A 7,883-nucleotide genomic window follows, 5' to 3' on the forward strand; every position below is an offset into this window, starting at 1 on the left:
ATTCAATAAAAACAAATTTTAAAAAATTTACTTCCATCCGGGCGTGGTGGCACACGCCTTTAGTCCCAGCACTCGGGAGGCAGAGGCAGGTGGATCTCTGTGAGTTCAAGGCCAACCTGGTCTACATAGCGAGTTCCAGGACAGCCGGGGCTACAGGGAGACCCTGCTTCAAAAAAAGACCCCCCCCCCAAAATTTACTTCCTAAACTGTGATTTTTATCTCCAGAAGTTGAATTTGGTATTTTACACTTTCCGTAGGGCACAGGCGAAGACACACTGGGGCTGTAGAAGAATAGAGAAATGATAGAAAACCTCTTGGTGCTTGGAAATGGGAGAGGTTCAACATCAAGGTCTGGGTGTCCAGGATCACTTGTGTAGTCAAGATCACAACTGCCTTGAGGGGCTGGGAAGTCCATTCTAGATAATCAGCTCACTGGCCATGGGAGAACGCCTAATACAACTAATCTGCTACATAGACATAATATTAAACTAATTTCCAAGGGCTACTGTTATAGATTAATGCACCTCTCAACTCTCAGTAGAGAAACATGTTTATACAGAAGATGGTGATTAAAGCAGATAACCACAACTATCCAATGTGCTGGGAATAAGAGACCGCAGGTTTCCTATCCCTGAATAGGAAACCCGTATCAAATTTCTGCCTCCCAAGGCTCAGGGACCATTGCAGAAGAGGATGAATTAAGATTGTAAGAGCAAGATGAAATGAATAACTACAAGGAAACAGAGTTTTCCATAAAGCTGATCCACTAAACATATGAACTCATAGCAATTGTTACAGCACGAACAAGTCTAACGTAAGCTCAAGCCAGAAAAAAGCCCAGCATAAACATGGGGAAGTAAACAAGACACTCCAACACTTGCTGAGGGACTATTGGTAACTGATGGCTGCTAGGAAGGAGCAATTCGGTCTCACTTGAGGGTGAGACTCTTAGTACGTTGCTCCAGTGGATGAACCCACACAGAAGGGCATTTGGGAACACAAACCTGACTCCATAGGCCTTAATATATATACAGAGATAAAGTACAGAAGTTTCTGGATAAGTGTAGAAACTTGATCAGATAGTAGTGTGGTACCGATAGGGAGAGCGTCTAAATATTATCAAAATATAATGTATGAAAATTGGAAAATTAAATTAAAAATTAATTTTAAAATATTATTTTTATTGAATTTTCATGATTTTTATACAATATGGTTTGATAGCATTTAGACCCCCTATTGACCCCTAACTCTACTTCCCCTTGCACAATTTAACGCAGTCATGCATACATAATATGACCTATAGAGCCTGATTTGTGTCCCTAAATGTCCTTCAGTGTGGGTCCATTCACTGGGTCCACCAAGAGTCCCATCCCTATAAGACGCTGTCTTTCCTCCTCCCAACAGCCACCAATTACCGAAAGTTTCTGACCCAGAAAATTATTGCTATTGGTGCAGTACTGACACTTTTATCTTGGGGATAATCAACAGCTGTCTAACTGGAATTAAGGCCTACTTATTAATGAGAGGGAACTCATGTGTGGTACTGTACACACAGCCAAATATACATGACTGGAGGAGTCATAGATCCTACAGAAAAGTGTACTTTTGCTACATGCCTAGACCAATGTAATTTCTTACTTTATTCTAAATATGCATCCTCGTATTTACAGATAAGTGCTCTTTTCACCCTTCATCAAAGAAGCTTCTTTGCAACAGATGGAGACTATTATACAGCTCCAAGACTGGCTAAATGCAGAGAATAAGTGTTTGTGAAAGACTTTGCAGTAAGTGACACATCTTCAATGCAGCCTCTACACATAGGATGAATGCACCTCTCAACTCTCACCAGAGAAGTTTTCTTATGCAGCAGATAGTGGTTAACACAGAAAGCCACAGTTAGCCAATGTACAGACAACAAGAGTCCAGAGTGCTTATCCCTGATAATAAATTTTCTATCTCAGAAAATTATTTTTATTTATTGTGTGTATGTATGCATGCATGCACACACTTGTACCATGAGGCATGTGTGGCGATCTGAGGACAACTTGCAGGAGTTGGGTTTCTCCTTCTACCAAGTAGATTCCTGGATGGAACTCCAGTACTCAGGCTTGTTGGCCAGCCATCTTTCCAACCCTTCTCTGTCAATTTTAAGACAATTTGTGGTATATTAGCTATCTTTGTTTGCAGTTATTGCTTTCAGGGCTTAACATCTATCCCATAGTTTTCTGGCTTTTAGGGTTGCTAATGAGAGCTCTGATGTTATTCCAATGTGTTTGCCCCACATGAGTTGATTTTTCCCTTACATCTTTTAATGTTGTTTCTTCTTATTTATAACATGTCATAAAGAAGCTCTTCTCTGGTTCTGTCTGTTAGGAGTTCCAACTGTCTCTTGTGGTTGGATGTCTCTTTCTCTGGATCTGAGAAATTTTCTGCCATAATAATTTCACTGAATAGATTATCTGTGCCTTAATTTTACCCTCTGCTCCTTCTAGCCTATCCTCCTAGCCTATCCTTCTATCTTATCCTTCTAGCCTATCCTTCTAGCCTATCCTTCCAGCCTATCCTTCTAGCCTATCCTTCTAGCCTATCCTTCTATCCTTTTGGGCTTGGTCTCTTGAGCATATCCTGGAGTTTGTAGGTGCTGTGTTCATGCTTGCTCTCTTTTTCTTTATTGATGTTTGAAAGTAGTATTCTTCCAGCCTTGTGCTCCATCCTGAACATTTTTTGTTTCACTTGAACGAGTCTATCAGCGATGCTTTCCACCATGGTTTTAATTTAATTCATTGAATTTTTCATTTCTACAATTTCTAGTTGTTTGTTATGTCAGTTTTCTTGGTCTGTCGCCGAATAATGCTGTTGAGCACATTAATTTTCTCTGCATTGGTGGTCTATCATAGTTTTACTGTTAGACGCTCAAGTGTGAGTGGGTGGAAGAAAGCAATTGCTTTTCAGTGGTGTGTAAATGCAGAAGCTACAATGTTGGCCCTACTGCAGGCAAAAATTCTTACCTTACTACACGTGCAGATCCTATGCGTGTGGACCACAGTATTAGAAACCTCCCAAGAAGGAAGAAATGAAGGAGATGGCCAACAAGGATTTTCCAGAGAATAAGGTAGATTAGTGAGAAAGACTATGTATCAGCATTACAGGTTGCTTTTCTGGATGGACTCTGTGCGCAAGAGCCCAAAGAACACAGCAATGAAAAAACACGGGAAATCAAAGAGATGAGACCCAAGGTTGGCAGCTACCTCAGTGTCACTCCAGCTGCAACTTCAGCTGCTGATACAGACCCCAGAAAACCCAAACCACAAGATGGCGAAGGCACAAAAGCAGCCAACTAACTCTCTAGCTGAGAATTTTGTTTCTCGTGGCCAAGTAGACATCAGTTAACATTTCCATTATTATCCAGCACAACATTCAAGGAATAAGAAAATGAACAAAAACTTAGAGCTGAAGATTTTAGGAAGTGTTCACTTCTTTCTCATTGATCAGATAAACCAGAATTAAGCATGCTTCCTTATCTACACAGATATTTTTTACTTAAAGATGCCTCTTTTGGGTAATGACAAACATTTTTTCATTTTATAGTTTTGTAATACCAAATACAGGATAGCTGCCGTGTAAATGCAGTATTGAGGGGACAGTGACAAGAAAAACATTTGCATTGAGTACAGATGGCATCCACCCCTGCTCCTCCCACATTGCCTGCATCTACGTGCCCTTCCTCCTTCCCCTTTTGTATCTTACGTGTTGCGCTGGCTCCCCAGCCCTTTCCTTAAAGCCTTTTTCCATCTATAAGCTCCTTTCTAGTTTTCTACATATTTAACCTTTAGAAGCTAGGGTCTTCACGTGAGAGGGAACATTCTGTATTTGTCTATCTGAGTTTGTGTAGCCTCATTTAACATACTATTTCCCTGTTCCATTCATTTTCTTGTATATTTTATAATTTCATTTTTCTTTATGGGTGAATAAAATCTCATTGTGTATATGCATCATATTTTCATTATCCCGATGGACATCTAGATTGGTTCCATTATCCAGATGGACATCTAGATTGGTTCTATTATCTAGATGGACATCTAGATTGGTTCCACTTCCTTGCTAATGTGAAGAGAGCCACAGTAAACATGGATGTATAATCATCTCCACAGTAGGATACTTCAGAGAAGGGATCACCTAGAATATATAAAGAACTGCAAAAAATAACATCACCCCACCCTAATCTGCTTTTCAATAAATGGACAAATGAACTGGAAAGTTCTCAAAAGAAGAAGTATAAGTGTCCAATAAAATTTTATGGTCAGAGAAATGCAAATTAAAATTATTTTGAGACTCCATCTTAGCCAGTCAGAATGGCCATTGTCAAGAAAACAAATGACAGCAAATGCTGAGGATGTGACATGTTGATGGGAATATAACTACACTGTGAAAACCAGTGTGGGGTGTCTCATAAAACTACAAACAGATTTGCTGTATGGCCTACATACATCACTCCAGGGCATATGTCCAAAGAACTTTAGATCTTACCTCAAACTTTTTTCTTTGCTCCCCCCCAGCCTAGTTTTTTTTCATAAGCCAGGTGTGGTGGAACATACCTGTCATTCTAGCACTTGGGAAGTGGAGGCAGGAAGATCAGGGGTTCAAGACCACCCTGGGCTACATGACACCTTGTCACATACACACACAAAATTAACAAACAAAAGGTTTGAGATTTTGGAGCATTTCTGATTTCCAGTTTTTGGATTAGGAGTGCTCAACCTGTAACACATGATTCATAACTTAATTTCCCTTTTGTTTGATATCTGGGGTGCTTTCATGTTCTTTTAAATATTGTCATGATGATCCTGCCTTTGCCTGGTTGTTGTTTTGCATTTCTAGCATTTTTCCTAAAGCTGTGTTTCTGAAAGCTGAGAAGCAATTTGGTTCATAGAGTTACATGGGCTCTTGATAAATAGGTCCAAATTCTTCCCTAAAATGCATTATAATAATTTGTACTCCCAGTTGGTAGAGATAGAAAGAGGATTTTTGAAGTGGGCAGTGAAGCTGTTTCCATAATTTCAGAAGTAAGGGCCATAAGGAACACTTTGTCTTCTTTATTGTCTGCATTTGGGGGAATGAACTTGGGCCCTCATACATGCTCTACCACAGAACTATATTCCCAGTGATAGAATGTGTGAATTGCAGAAGAGCTACAAGCCTCGTTAGGAAAGCCACAAATCCCTTAAAGTGTCTAACTGGCCCTAAATTGGCAGCCTGGCCTCGCTCCATCCTTATCAACTGGTCACTCCCTGGACTGAGAGAGACTGTTTGTGGAGTCCACTTGTCTCCTTTAGTGCTATAGATAACTCACCTGCCTGTCTGAGAAAAGAGACCCTCAAGGACACCAGACTCTTGCATGGAGTTAACTCTTGCCACTGTGTCCTGTATAAGATGAAACTGCTCCCCCTTCAGATCGCAGTTAATCACTCCTAGTAGAAGAGCTTATCAGCCTTTCCTGGGTTTCCTGAATCAAGGGAACTCATTACTCGCCTGTTGCAGGTTTAGCTCTGACTCTTATTTCTAAGCTTGAAACTCCTTCCTTTTTTGGCCCTCCTAAATCTAACACCCAGCCCATCTAAAGGAACACCTTAGGAACATGGAATCTGCTTTGGAGCCTGACCCAGAAGTAGTCTTTGATGAAAAACATTCAGGTACCCTAGGTGAAGAATGTAGCTCTGCGGTACAGTACTTGCCAAGCATGTGGAAAGTCCTGGAATCCCTTGTTAGCTTCTTAATTAAAAAAAAAAAAAAAAAAAAAGGCGGAAGGGAGGTGGTCCCTAAAGGTAGAACCATCTCTGAGAAAGGCAGAGCAAAGGTTACATTCCAGAAAGGTAAGAGGCACTTTGTTTCACAAAAAAAAATGCATCCTCTCTCCCCTCCTGAGAAAAAGAAAGCAGAGAAAAGGTGAGTTTCACACAGCAGGAGAAATTCTAGAGTCTTAAATTAGAGGGGTTTCTAGGTGGAGATGCTGTAGGGTGTGCTCAGTTCAGGCTGAAGGAGGAGAGAACTCCAGGAAAGAAAGAAGGGCTCTTCTCCCCTACTGTGAGCTGCACCTGCTGAGGTGCTGGGGCTGTATTGAAAGACCCTGGGTTTAATCCCCAGCCTCACCCTCCATAAAAAGGCTTCTTTTCAACTAACAAAGACCATTACCTTGGGACTAGGGAGCTGGGATGAATAGAAATTAAGGCCAAGCTTGTTGGGAACATATTGGGGTCCTTGGACTCTGGATCTGGCTCAAGAAAGGTCAGCCCCAGGCACATGGAGTCTGATAGAATCCTCTGACTAGGCCTCAGTTATTGTCAGATGAAAATTTGTCTTCCTGAGTAATTCTTCTGCGTCTTTTCTTACTTGTTTTTAGTTTTTATTGAAAATTTAGTCATCTTGGCTCTACTAAGTTGAGAAGATCCATCCTTACTTAGGTCAGCATGGCTTCTTGACGTTTGAAGTCTAGAAACCGGGTGGTGGTGACTGTGGCACAGAAACTATTTTCCTTTCTGATTTTTGTTGTTGTCTAGAAAGATGCTGTTTACATTAGAGATGTGCAATAAATATTGATTAAACTGAAAACTTTTCCATGTGTCTCACACATGGATTCCTATTTGATTTCATTCATTCTACTCATTCATCCAGTTGTTCATTCTTATTAAACATTAGTTTTTCTGAATGCTACCAGATGCTCATCATTACATTAGGTACCAAATATATAGGCTAAAAATATGGTATCTCCTAAGGAGCTCAGGGTTTTATGAGGGGACAGTCAAATGCAGAACAGACTGTGATTAAAACACAGAGGGTATCACACAAACACAAGGAAGGGTTTCCTCGCTCGAACTGGAGTGGTGGTACTGAGCTGCAGAAGAATTTTGCCTTCACCTGGCTCAGCTTGACTTTGTTCTTTTACTTGTCTTTTTGATTGGACCATTGAGATAGCTAAGTGGGGAGAGGAGCTTGCCACCCGATGACACAAACCTGAGAACCTGAGTCTCATGCCTAGACTTCATGGAAGTGCAAAGACAGAATCAATGAATGGTCTCTCACATGACACACACAAATATGCACGTGCACACACGTGCACACACACAGATTTAGAAAAACCTTTATTACTGTGTACGTATGATATGTGAGCATGTGTCTGTGAGCTGTGGGCACATTTTTGCCACAGAGTGCCTATGGAGGTGAGGGAGGAGATTACAAAGAATTCAAGTCTTTTCTATCAAAAGAATGATCACAGGAATATAACCTTTGTAATGCTATTTTGAAATTCCCATCTTATAAAACTTTTGTTTATGACAAGGAATTCAAATGTTTTACTCTTCCCCACTTGTAAAATTTTTGCTTATTCGAAGGCCCTGCTGCATGCCTGGAACGGAAACTTGATGGCCCAGAGCTATCCACCCCTTCATTGCCTTGGACTGATTCTTTTAAAACTAGCCAACTTCAAAAGACTGTGAGGTCACACCATAGTCAACAGGAAAAAGACACAATACTCTTTTATTATAGTAAAAAAAATATATCAAACTTCAGGCCTAGAGGTGCTCGCTGGATCCAATGAGTCACAGCACCCTTCTGTAGAAGTAGAAGCTACGTTGACAGGTTATTTTTGCTTTGTCCTTATGACTTTTGTGCTGGGTCCGTGGGGACCTTAGACCTCAGATTTTATTTCTAACAGAGTCTGGAAGGCAACTTTCAAGAGTGGGTTCTTGTTCTCTCCTTCCACCGTGGGTTCTAAGAACTTAGCACAGGTTGTAGGGCTTACTCAGCAAGCACTTTTATGGATTGAGTCATCTCACCAGCCCCACACTTCTATTTTATTTATTTATTTATTTATTTATTTATTTATTTAT

Source organism: Nannospalax galili, unplaced genomic scaffold, assembly GCF_000622305.1.
Source record: "Nannospalax galili isolate Female #2095 unplaced genomic scaffold, S.galili_v1.0 scaffold1623, whole genome shotgun sequence".
Classification (NCBI taxonomy): Eukaryota; Metazoa; Chordata; class Mammalia; order Rodentia; family Spalacidae; genus Nannospalax; species Nannospalax galili.